At 57.0% G+C, this 13,165-nt stretch overlaps 1 protein-coding gene across 1 annotated transcript in view; it reads left to right on the top strand.

The window, feature by feature from the left end:
- The first annotated feature begins 1,689 nt into the window (after positions 1-1,689).
- The window catches only part of Dlgap4 (DLG associated protein 4), a 169,011-nt gene continuing 157,535 nt past the window's right edge, over positions 1,690-13,165 (top strand). The window contains exon 1 of the mRNA XM_059261773.1: positions 1,690-1,809. The gene's annotated coding sequence lies outside the window, so the exon portion shown is untranslated. The remainder of the gene's footprint in view (positions 1,810-13,165) is intronic.

Below are 13,165 nucleotides of genomic sequence, written 5' to 3' on the forward strand. Positions count from 1 at the left end.
CCAATAATATCTTTTAAAAAACATTTTTTTAAACGATTGTACTGAACTCAGGCGAAGCTGGCATTGTACAGCCCATCACTGAGTCTTCACAAGGCCAGTGTGGTTTTGTGATCCATCCTCACAGATGTGTTGAGGCTCATGGCGTGGGGACAGCCTTTTGTGGTCACTATTTGCCCAGGCTCCAGACAATGGCTGTTTAGGCTGTGTCCAGCTTTCCTTTTATAGACAGTGCTGCTGTGAGCATTGGTGAACAAACCTTTGGAGCTCCATTCGGAGGCCTAAACCTGCTCATTTTAGCCAACTACTACACAGCACAAGACTGCTGTCCAGCCCCATCAGAGGATCCCAAATCCATGGAGGTCTTCCTAGTTACCCAGGGGCCTTTGTTCTCTACTGACAGCAGCCTGAATCTACAGCCACCCCTCCACCTTCCTCCTCTAGGACTCCAAACCGACCTCTCCTCTGCCCACCTTTACCAGCATGGGTCACGGTGCGGCTCCTCTGAGTCCTTATCTGCAGTCGTTGAGAGTCCAAGTACCTCAGCACTCCCCCCGTCCCCGGGAGTGGGGGGAGAAAAGGTTGTTCTTGGGAAGGGAGGCATGGGTGGACCAGTAGTGTGAGAAGCTGGTACATGAAATTGCTCTGGGTCTTGAGGGATGAGTAGGAGTTTGTCAGTGAGGGATGGTGGGAGGGCATTGCAGGCTCAGGGAAAGGGGGAACAGTGGCTTCTGGGATAGAGATGTGAGGAGGGTGGGCAGGCAGGGGAAGAGAAGAAAGAGGACTGTGTGGAGCCTCGATTGCACACCTAGTATTCTCCAGGGATGGCTGTGTGGGAGCCAGGGGAGGAGGTGCATCCATTTGAGAGCCATGATCCAACAAGGAGCGCTTGCTTATACTCATTATTTCTTGGGTTTCTCAAGGAGATAGATGCTACGTTGTCCCCATTGTGCAGGCGGAAACACGGGCTCAGGGAGAGCCTCTCTAGTTGGTGATCGCAGAAACCCCCAGGAGAGGTAAGACAGGTGCCCGGCCACGAATTCCAGAGACGCGTTTAGCCAGGTACCGCTGCCCAAAACAGGGTTCTGCAGGAAGCGGGTCACCGGGAGGGGGCACCCGATCTTAGAGGCAGGAACCCTAGCGGGGAAACGGGCGGGGGGCGGGGGGGGGGTAGAACCCTGACTCCCGCGGCGCGACTTAGACCAGCCTCATCTTTTTTGAGCCTCAGTTTCCCTACCCTACAGGGAGCGCAGCTATGGCCAACACACGTTCCTGCCGACCCACTCAACAACCCGGGTTTCCAAGTTCGCGCGCCACCGCGGGCCCGCGCTGTGTAACCTCGCTCCGGTAGCCTGCCCTCTCTGGACGACCGGCCGCAGATTCCCAAGCGCTCTTTGAGCTACACACCCAGCGCTGGCAGCCGCGGCGTCCCTCCCCTCCCTCCCCCGGGCCGGCGGCGGGGGCGGCGCGCCGGGCCCCGAGCGGCCCCCGCGGTCCCCCGCAGCCCCGGGCCCCCGGCCGGATCCGCGCCTGGTTTTGGGCGCAGCCGCGCGGCCCCCTCCCCCGCGCGCGTCTCCCCGCCCCCCGCCCCCTCCCCGGCGCTCTCGGGGAGCCGGGGCCGCGCGGCTCCTCCTCCCGCAGCCGCATCTGGGGCGCCGCGCCGGCCGGAGGAGAGGCATGGGGCGCCCGCGGGCCGGGGCCGGGGCCGGGGCCTAGGCGAGCTACGCTACGAGCGAGCGAGCGAGCGGAGCGGAGCGGAGCGGGCGCAGCGCAGAGGCCGAGCGGACCGAGGCGGCCGAGCCGCGGGCACAGGTGAGCGCGCGGGGGTGGCACGCGTCAAGACCATCCTCCGAGGCTAGACCCCGGGCAGCCCCGGGCCGCGGCTAGCCCCGGGGACAGATGCGCGCAGCGGCGGGGTCTTCCGGATCCTCCGACGGGCCAGGGCGCAAGGGCCTGGAGCGCGATGCGGGCCGGCCCCTCCAATGCTGCTGGCCCTTTCCTGGCCGGGGTGCAGGAGCCGCTCCCGGCCCTCCATCCGCAGGCGGCCGGCCGCTGCAGCCCCCACCCGGCCGCGTGTCGGGGCGGTCCGGGCTCTCTTGCCTTCAGCCTGCCGCACGCTCGTGTCCCCTTCCCGGGCTCTCCCCGGGACCCGGCATCCAGGGAGGGGGCGGGCGACCCCGCGCCGCATCGCCCCCGGCGCTGTCGCCTGTCCGGGAGGGGCCGGGCGACCCTGGCACCTGGGCTGGGGGGGGCGCTCACATGGCCACCGGAGGCCCCCACGTGCGGCGCCCCGCGGGAAAGGGGGTTCGCGTGCAGAGCGGGTGGAGGGTAGACCAGGTGGCTGCAGAGGCCAGCTGGGTCCAGATGTGCTGGGCCTGCTGGGAGGGGACATGTGCTACCTGGGCAAGTGATAGTCCCCGGGCCTCTTTGGGCAGAACCTGCCTTGTCGGATTCCCCATCCAGCCCTTCATCCATCTCCTTTCTCGCGTTCTTCCACACTGCCTGTGTCGGGCTGTCACAGACTGTTGATGTTGTGGGGGGGGGGGTACGAAATGGGGGAAGGGTGGTGGGTAGGTGGGTGGGTGAAGGCCAGTTGTGACGGAGGATGGGGAACCCCACTCTTGGAGGGCTGTACGGATGGGGAGGGTTTCCCAGCACCTCCACCTGCTTGAAAGTAGAAATGACAGAGGGGGAGGGGGCTGCAGTCCCCAGCCGTAAGGAGGTTGGACTGCCCCGCCTCTACTCCTGGCACCTCCTGTGAGGTGGGGGAGGGTCGGGTCCTTCTGCCTCTGTGGCTTCACTTGGAGGAGGGCACTGTTTTCTGCAAGGCTAGAGGTGATGGTAAGAAGCTGTACAGGACCATGGCAGAATGCCTGTTGGAGGAGTCTGTAGAATTCTGTCCCTCAGGTGGCTACCTCTCTCTCTCTCCCCCTACTCCTCTGTATCGAGAACTGTGAGCTGCGTGGGCCAAGGGTGGCCCGAGGGGCCTGAGCCAGACTATTGACAACCGGACTGGGTGGGGCCGCAGAGCTCGTTTCCGGGCTGATGGCCGAGGCTCGAGTGTTAGGAACCACTGTTGGGGGCCACCCTCCCCCTCAGCTGGGCTTCAGCGGCTGCTCGACCAGCTCCGAGTATGTTCCCAGTAGCTTCTGAAGATGCTGTCTGTGTACGTGGGCCAGGCGTGTGTGCCCGTGTCTATTGGGGTAGGGGTGGGATAGAGTTCGTGGGTCCTCTTGGGGCTGGGGAATGCCCGGTGTGCCTGTGAGTGGTGTCCATGAAGCCCTGGTCCATTTAGGCCAGGTGGAGCTGGGCTGGGCATTGGAGAGGTGGGCAGGGCCCAGACTCAAGAGAAAGTGTCGGGTAGGCAGGGCCTGATGACTGAGTTACGGAACCGGGAACCCAGGAAGCATCCTGCTGGTGTCAGCCGGAGATGAGCTGCAGGTCTGAGGGCTGTGCCCCGGGGCGCAGGGCTGCTTGGCAGCCGAGGTTGCTGTTTTGAAGGAAGCACTCGGGAGCTGAGGGTGGAACGTGTACTTGGAGCTTCCAGAGGACTCAGTGACGTATCTTGTGTGTCGGGGCACCCACTGGCATCTTGTTGGGATTTTGTGGCTCACAGGCATCTGGCTTCATAGATGCCAGTGTGTCTACACACCGAGGGATGGTGTCCAGTGCACTTGATGTGGCAGAGAGCAGGTGGTCCCTCCCCTCCCATACAGCTGTGATTGATGGAGATTTATTTGAAAAAAAAAAAAAACATTTAAAAATAGCCCTCTCGGACTCCAGTGCACTTCGGTATTTCCATTTAAACATTCTGAAATGCGAATGAATAAAATCTGAATTCAGATGTTCCTTTTTGGGAAAGCATATAGTTGGTACCCAATAAATGCCCACAGCTCCCAGGATGAAGCCCAGCCTCCTTCCCACAGCAACTACTTCTCAGCTGTATCACCTCCTCTCTCACTCTGGCTCTGCTCTCCCTGGCCTGCTTTCAGATCCTGGAACACGTTCAAGCTGCCTTTAGCCTCAGGGTCTTTGAGCGTGCTGGGTTCTCTGCCTCCACCCCACCCCCCCACTTTACCTACTTAACGATGCTTATCAGCCTAGCTTCATCCTAAATATTACTTTGAGAAGAAAGCTTCCTCACTGTGTCCCTACCAACATCTCCACCGCTCCAAGACCTCTGTAACTTTACGACTCCCGCCCGAGTTCTGTACTGCACGTCACTTGGTGTGATTGATGTGGGAGGGGCCATGTCACACCTTCGTGCTAGCATCCCTGTGCTGGGGACTGGTCTTCTGGCTGAGGGAACTTGGTCCTATTTTTTATTTTATTTTTTTGGTTTGAGTGGGTGAGTGTGAACTGGACCATTCCAAGTGGAGGGCTGGGCAATGGGCGTGGAGGAGACTTGGCCAGGTCCAGTTGCCCACATGACTGCTCCTATGGGTTCTTGCCTCCAGCTGGCTCTGTGCACCCAGAGGCATTTGGCAGGCTTGTGGGAGTTATAGGTCTGTGGCCTCTAAAATCCCAGTGTGTCCGCGGGAGTCCAGAGGTTCTGGCAGAGGCCGAGGTCATGCTTAGGTAGGTCCTGTATCTCTGGGCACCCCTGTGACCCTGTGATCTGGCCCCTGTTCCTGCATCAGCTCATGTGTTCACATCAGTTGCCTACCTAGTTACCCTGGTTGCATCTGTGGGTCTGCCGGCTTTTCACCTGGTTCCTCGTCTGCCGTTCCATCTCTGGGCTGCTAGTGTTTCCTGCTCCGCACAGCGCTCAGTGCTGTGTCAGGCTGGGGGACATAGAGTCAAACCTGGGGAGATCCAGTGTGTAAACGGGATCCTGTCCTGGGGACGCAGGCCACCCAGTGCTGGAAACATACCCTAGACGGCACGTGCTGGTCTGAGTTTGGAGGCCTCGGGGATTTGGGTGGATCGAGGGTGGAGGAGCAGCCCTGCTGGCGGAGGACCTCACTGGCATTCATAAAATCAGGAAGGCCTGTGTCCTGATAAGAGAGGTGGCCCTCCTGAGTGGTCCTCGGGGACACTGGTCATGAAGGTGGGCTGCTTCTGTGAGCACTACGGGGTGCAGGGTGGGGCTTGGTAGCCCTAGGAGGTTTGAAGGACTGGGTACGAACAGGCCCAGGGCTGTGGTCCACAGAGTGATAGGCTTGGCGGTTTCTAGGAGGTGAAGGGGGCTGGCTTAGGTAGAGACTGCACTGTGAAGTGAACTCTGACTGGGCATCTTTTGGGTAAGGCTGTTACCCAGCAGGGCTTCCCGTGGTGGAGGATGCAGAGGCAAATATATTCCCACTCCACTGCACTCGTGTGGTTGGTCTCTGAGACATGACTACCTTTCTATACTATATATGTGGTTCACGGTGGGGGGATTGTTACTGATTCTCTTTGTCCTTCTACTCAGCAGTCTCCTGGCAGCAACCTCAGGCCAAGACTGAAGCCTTTAGGGTAGGTCTAGCACTCTGCTGTGTGCAGGATACATCTACTGTATGCATTTTTCTGGTCATCCCCTTCGTAAGAGTGAAGAGCAAATACCTTCATTTGACTGATGAGGAAACTGAGGTGCAGGAGCTGCCCAAGGTCGCTCACAGGCTGGAGAGTGGGCCCACAGCCCAGGAACCCCAATCACTGGGCCCTAGGGGGTGGCCATTGTGTCAGGGCCTCTCTTGAGTAGATGGTACATCACTTCCTGAGCTGAGGAGCAGCCTGGATCCTTCTGTGCTGGGTTTCGCAATGCCGCCTCCTCCCCACCGAGCCCGGCTGACGTGGCCTTTTCAAAAACCCAAAATGAATGGAAGCACATTTTGTTTGGAGAATTTTGCTACACCCCTCACCAGGCAGGGCTGGTTGCAAAACCAGGCTTGGGGATTCCTGCTGATGTTGACAGTGATAATAATAATAACAGCCGTTATCAGCAGCTGACAGTTAAAACAACAACAGCTATCCGCTTGACAAAGCATCATTGACCATCTCCCAGAACCTAAGTGTGGTTCAAGGCCTGCTATTTAGTAAGTACTGACTCCAAGCACCCTGTGTCTGCTTCGGGCTCTACCATCCCCTAATCTTATTAGCCCCATTTTACAGGTGAGGAAACTGGACACGGAGAGCTTTAAGTAAGTGGTCCAAGGCCACATGGGTGGCAAAGCCCTTTATACCAGTGTTTGGGTCTAAGTGAGTTTAGAGGTGCACCTTAGCTCATCATCTGGGGATCCTGAAGTTCCCATTCACTCACCAGAAAGAGGTGGAGGTGGAGTATGAGGTTTGTGGGGATCAACTGTGGTAGGCTCCTTCCTGGCCTTGGGGAACCTGATCATTTACGCTGGAGGTGGATGCCCACCTGGTGTAGGCAGGCAGCCCCAAGGCATCCCTGGAATTCAAGGGCATTGGCGGCAGACAAGCCTCTCAGCCCTACCATAGGCCTAGTGTGAGCTCTGACTGCCATGGTCACCGTGACGTGGGGCTTACTAAAGGGGGCTGTGACCCATCCTTAAAACTCCCGAAGGTGTGAGGAGGTTACATGGGTAACCTCCTCACACCTTCGGGATAGGTAGCCACAACTACCAGCCCACCGGGAAAAGGAAAGAAGTTATTTGGTTCCCAGGACCGTTCGGTTAAGAAGCAGACTCCCTTCCTCCGAAACAGAGCAACAGGCCCCTAGGAACAGGGACAGGGACCCATCTCCAGGACCGGCTTCACACATGGTCAGAGGGCTATTTGGTGCTCTACGGGGGTCATCACGAGGAAGCCCAGGATGGGGTTAGAGTCTGTCTGATGATACAGGAGTGGGACAGAAACCCTAGCATATACACCAAGCAAGACCTGCTGAGGCATAAATTGAGTGCTTACTGTGTACCCAGCATTGCATGGGGCCCCAGACGTGATTAAGAAACCATCCTGACTGGGAGGCACCGGGACACCATGCACCCCAAGGTTCTGGTCTTGGGGCTTTGAGCACTTGGCCTACTGGGTTTAGACATTTGTCTTTGTGTAGGGATAGGCTCCTGGTAGGTCATAGAGCTTCTTTCTTGACATGTCAGGAGTGTGTGCTGTGTGCTTAAGGGACCGTGAGAAGGATGGCCAATTGCTTGTTGCTGTGATGCTGTGATTCCTGACTCGGGACCTGGCACCTCTCTGAGCCTCGGGGTCTCCGTCTCTTTGGGGGCCTGGGGGTGCCATCTGAGTCTTTGTCAGCTCAGCTCTCTGGATCTGCAGGGCTGAACTAAGCTGGACTTCCCTCCAGTAGGTATCAGGAGCCGTTTTCTGTTTTCACCCTGGCAGCTGCCTGGCTTCCCCAGCACCCTCTGTCCTTCAACCGCTGACAGAGGGAGGGGACTTTTACTCCCACCTCCTGCAGGCTGACTGGGCGCTGTGCAAGTGACGTGGCCGTGCTCTGTGGAGTACAGCTTGGAAACGGGGATCAGGTTTGCTAAAAATGGGGGAGAGGTTCTTCCCACCACCCCAGCACCCCAGCTGCCTGCCTCCCCCGGCTATCGCCAAGCCCAGCGTTCTTAGTTCTGCTGGATGCCCCGGGAGCCAGAGCTCATTGGAGGCTCTGAGTGCCATGGCCTTGCTGGTCCCCAGGCTCCAGTGTCCTCCTTTACTGGACAGCATGGACTGTGTGGGGCTGGGCTCTGGGCTCTGCAGCTTTGTAATGACCTCTTTGGAGGTGGCTGCCTGGCTGCATGCAACCTGCCTGGGGTAGCCATGGCTTCCAGACCCCTGCCACCAGTGTTTTCTATGTGTAGGGAGTGGGGTGCTGTGCTGATCTCTGCTTTTGCCCAAGGAGACGGGCTTGCGGGGAGGGGCACTGAGCCAGCGGTGGTCGGGTAGGATTTGAACCCAGGTATGTATACCTGACAGTCCAGGCAAGAAGGTAGGACCCCAGCCAGAGGCCATCTGGTGGCTGAGTCTTCTTTGGTCTTCGTTTTCTCTCTGTGTTTTGGGAGATGAGAGTGGTGTGGGTTGGTCTCGCCCATCTTCCAGGCCCACATGGTGCTGCTGTGGTCACAAGTAAGGAGGTGTGAGCATCTCACATCTCACATCTTGCCTTCTCAGAGACTTGGCACTTCTGGGCTGTGAGGGATTCCTAGAGGACCGGGCACTTGTGAGAACTCCCAGGGACCGTGTGGAAATGGCAGAGGCAGGCAGCTCTGGGTGACCCTGGGGTCCTGCTCAGCCCTGGGTCAGGCCTATTTCTGCCTGTATGTGGGCTTCAACTGACCTTCCAGGCACTCTGAGAGAGTGCAGTGTGATGGGGTGGCCCATGGGGAGGTCCGTGGTGATGTGATGGGCTGCCTCAGCTGTCCCGTTAGATGTCACATGTGTAGTGTGCTTATATGTATATGTATGGTATGTATATAGGGTGTGTGTGTGTGTGTGTGTGTGTGTGTGTGTATAATGTGTGGCGTGTTGGAGGTATGTGTGGGTTGTGTATGCTGTATGGTACGGGGAGGTATGTGTGACATGTATGGTAAGTATGTGTGTATCTGTGGTAAATGTGTGATGTAAGGGGAGACGTGTGTGGTGTGTGTGTGTGTGTGTGTGTGTGTGTGTGTGTGTGTGTGTGTGTGTATGGGGCATGTATGTGGTGTGAGGGGAAGTTCGTGTGGTATGTGAGGTTTCATATGGTTTGTGGAGGTGTGCGGGGAGGTGAATGTGGTATGGATGTATGTTATATATGTGTGTGGCATGTAAGTAGGTATGTGTGGTATGTATGTGTGGTGTGCATGTATATGTGTGTGGGAAGGTGTGTTTGGCATGTATGTATGGGTGTGTGTGTGTGTGTGTGTGTGTGTGTGTGTGTGTGAAGTGTGGAGAAATATACCTAGTATGTATGTATGGTGTTTGTGTGTATGGGGGAAGTGTATATGGTGTGTGTGTGAAGGCATCTGCATGGTACATGTGGGCCATGTGTGTCTGTGACATGTGGAAGGGCGTGCGCCAGCATATGGGGGGTGTATGTGTGTCCAGTGTGGATGAGAGACTGCCCCCACTCTGGCCAGGCTTTTTGTGCGTTGTTGGATCCTTTGGACACTGAGACGGGGATAATGTAGACACTGTCATCCCTTGGGGCTTCCTCCTCTGCTTCCCTTCTTACTCCGGAGTATTCCTTCAGCAAACACATGTCAAGTGCGTGCTCCGTGCCCTGAGCAGATGCTGGGCATACACAGTGAACAAGTGGCTGGTCCCTGCCCTGCAGAGCCGTGATCCTCTTGGGAGGCCTGCAGTCATTACATAACCTTCCGGATGAATGTAAACTCAAGGCAGTGACAGGCGCTGCTACCACGCAGAATACTGTAGCTAGTGCTGGGCATCAGGGTGGACTGTCCCTCCCAGGAAGTGACCTGAGGCCGGGAAGGTTGGTACAGAGCCCTGAGGTGGGGGCAGTATGGAATGCCAAGGATGTGGCCTGGAGAGCGCAAGGAGGATCTTGGTGTGAGTTAGAGTCAGCTGGGCCTCATGGTCTGATTGGCTACAGGAAGACTGTTGACATGTATAGAAAATGAGGCAGAGAGAGGGGACGCTGCCTAGGTAGGACGGGAAACTTGGTGGGATGTGGACTGGTATAGTCTACCATGGCCGCCGCTGGCGGAGCCCCTGTCCACCACCGAGTCTGCTCTAGGACATTTGAGTGGCTCTCCTAAGGTGACCTGGGGTATGGCAGGACCCTCCCTCTCCAGCCTCCCCTGTGTGGATGCTTCTCCATGAAAGAAACTAGGGAGCCACAGAGGGCTCCAGAGCAGGGCAGGCCCACGGTGCTCTCCTGACCAGCAACTGCCAGGTTTCCCGGCACTGGCATGGATTGTTGGCTGCCTGCCCACCTGCCAGGGCCAAGACCAAAGCTGGCCAACCTCTGCTGACGCCGGCCAGGGCAGGGGCACAAGCAGTGGGCAGCCTGGGAGCTGTCACTGTGACCCACTGTGGCCCAAAGTTTCCAGGAAGCGTTTGCAAGGCTGGGTTTGATGAATGGCAAGGTCATTCCCAGAGAGGTGGCCTTCTCTCTGGGTCCCTCGTGGTGGACCTGGGGTTCAACAACAACAAGGAGCTTGGGCTCCTCCTGCAGCTTACGGCAACCAATCGCTTCCCAGACTTCCCTCAGGTCTGCTCCCGCGTCTCACACTCAGGCAATTATGTCTGATTTAGGACCACACCCAGCCCCCAGCGTGACATGCTCTGTCACCCGCCTCTTGCAGTGACCCTGCTCCTCCTGCAGCACTACATGAGGACCAGGGATTTTATAATATTCTGTGTCACCTGCCTCCCAGCCTCTGCCTTTACTGTCCCTGTAGCCTGGGGGGCCCTACCCCAGAATCTTTGTTCCTGTTCATTATCCGAGGCTCAGCTCAGGCCTCCTTTTCCAGGAACCCTACGCTGTGTGTCCTCGTGGTTCCCCGCACCCCACAGCAGGGTAGACTGTGTGAGGGTCTTTGGGCATGCAGGGGCCTTTGCAGGCTGATGGAACCAGTCTACACACAAGCAGGCAGCCAGTTAGAAGTGGTACCCAGGTACTGTGGAGCCTAGCAGTGCAGGCAGGTGCAGGTGCAGAGGAGAGGTGGGAGGGTGGTACCTTAATGGGTATATCACGAGGCTGGTACCACACAGCTGTCCATGCCAGTGGGTCCCTTTGTAACTTTCTCTCTGTTCCTCTTCCAGCCTTGGGAACATAACTCTTTCTGGAGGCCAGTCCCTCATCAGGCCTGGCACCATAGTTTTTGAGGCTAGTGAGCTGGTCTCTGTTAAGCTGGCCTAGAGGTCAGAGCTGTCTTTCCAACCTGGGAAAAGCCAGAGTCTGAAGGTGTGTTTCCTTTCTCCTTCTCTTCCTTGATTCCTTGAGTTAGTGTCTTGCTATGTAGCCCAGGCTGGCCTGGAACCCGAGGTCCTCCTGCCTCACCCTCCCAGGTCTGGGATTACAGGCTTGTGCTCCCACACCTGGCTTCATTTCTTGTTCTTGTCCTTTGAGCCTGGTATGTGGCCTGGCTGTTCCTGCAGCTGGTGTATGCTCTCTGCTGCAAACACCCTCTGTGCCAAGGACTGTGCCAAGGATTATTTTAGGCCTGGCAGGCATCCATCTTCAGCCCCAAAGGGTGACAGTGAGGACCATTTGAAGCTGGGCACAGGGACCTGTAGTTTGGTCTCTGAGGGTCAGACCTGTCTGTGTGTCTGTCCACCATCACAAGAAGCAACCCAAGGCCAATGAGGTGGGCAACAGTACTCCTTTGGTGGTAGGGGTCCTGGAAGTAGAACCTGTCCCCTCTTGGACCCAGGACCCAGTTCCCCCTTGGGAAACTGATTCTCATTCATTCATTTATATTTTTTTCTCTCTCTCCCTCTCTTCTCTCTGCCTACCGCCAGACTTACCTCTTCATTAGCTTTCTATCACTGTGGAGCAGGACTCTGAAGCTGGTGGTTGAAGGCCATATTACACAGGTGTCCTACCCGGGACACCTCCAGGAGCCACCTGAGGAACTCAGTGGAGACCTAACATGGCCAGGTCAGGAAGTGGCACGGTGCCTGGGCCAGAGAGTGGCATTGTTTGTCTCTTGAATGACTAGGCAGGGAGAACAGTGTCCTCTCAGGAGGGGAAACAAGGCAAAGAAAAAAGATGGCATTCCTGAGGTCCCCTAGCTGCTGCTGGTGGAGCCGGGGTTAGAACTGAGCCCATTTAGCCTCAGAACCCAGCACTGCCCTTGCCAGGCTGATAGTGGGTCGGGACATGGAGGCTGGCTGGGGAGACTGTGGGCTTCTTTAGTGGGGTGTCCACAGCAGGCCATTTCTGCTCTTTTCATGAATAGCGTTTTTTTGTTTGTTTATTTCCTGGTTTTGTTTTAGATAGAGAAAGCAAAAAGGAGTGGAAAGTGGGTATGGGCCTCAGTCCCAAGAACCGTGGGCAACCGCAGGCCGGGCCTCCTGGAGATAACCGCCAGAGCTTGCCCACCCTGAGTGAGGTGATTAGGAAGGTTTGTGAGTTAGTAGCTAGGTTTACCAGCTCTATGACCTTGGTCAGATTACAGGAACAACTCTCAGGCAAAAAGTTTCTCCTTTTGTACCCCAAAGAGTGACCGTGGCACTGCCTGCCTTGAAGGCTTGAGGGAAGTGGGGTCCCGAATGCTGCGGTGCCTAGAACAGAGCCTGGTGCATAAGAAACGACTGCCCTGCTCCTCTGCCCCTCCCTAGCCCCTGGCTTGCAGAAGGACCTGGGCTGCCCTGAGAGATCAGCGTGAGAAAGAGGCCGGAGAAGTGAGCAGTGTGGAGTACTAGCACAGAGAGACAGATGGTGGAACGAGGGAGTGGTCAAGATGGGCCAAGAAAGCCGGTACTCGGGTGTATACAGTGTAGGGTCTCTGTAAGAGCTTCAGAAAGTAAGAAAGAATTCTTGGAACCATCAGGGTCCCTAACGGGCCTAGGAACCAGGATACCTGTACCTCCCCACCTCCAGGCCTCTCTGGGACCCTGCTGGAGCCCTTCCCTCCCTGGAATCCTCCTTTTTTGGCTGGCCTGGTTTGTGCATGACCCACATTCCAAGTAACAGCTTTGGGTGGGAGGCTAGGCAGTGGGCCTTTGCTTGGAGGGTCTCTGCCAGGCCCAGCCCTGACCTTGGGCCCCGGGGCACCTCCCTCTGTCAGGAGATACAGCTGTAAATTGTGGGCAGGTGGTCCAGCTCTCCCAGCGCCCAGGCCTACCATGAGCTCCATATTCCATCTGGGCATCCCGCATTGGGGAGCTGATATATTGAGGCCACACGCTCTGTTCTGTACTGGGTCTATGTAGACCGCGCTTGTCAGGGTGGGGGAGGCAGGGCTGTGAGCAGCCACACCTGGTACAGTATCCCAGCCTTCCTGAGCTGTTAGCCAGGCTGTTGACTGCTGGAGGAGACATTGGGGTTGGCAGGTGTAACATGGAGAGGGAGTCCTCTGCTGATGGTGTGTGGCTCTCCTTCTTTCTCCCTGTCCCCTAGGGCTTCATTTCTCTGACCCTTCATATCCAGGTCACAAACAAATCCAACTCTTTGCTCCCTGCCTGTGCTCCACCTCTGAGCTCCTCAGTCCTCTGCTCCATCTCAGAATGCAAGCGCTTTCTTTCCCCTTTATGAGGCTTCATGGCTACTGCAGACCAAATGCTAGAGACGTGAAGGCGGGGCCTCCAAGCTGACCAAATCTTA

The sequence above is a fragment of the Peromyscus eremicus genome, chromosome 4, assembly GCF_949786415.1.
Source record: "Peromyscus eremicus chromosome 4, PerEre_H2_v1, whole genome shotgun sequence".
Classification (NCBI taxonomy): Eukaryota; Metazoa; Chordata; class Mammalia; order Rodentia; family Cricetidae; genus Peromyscus; species Peromyscus eremicus.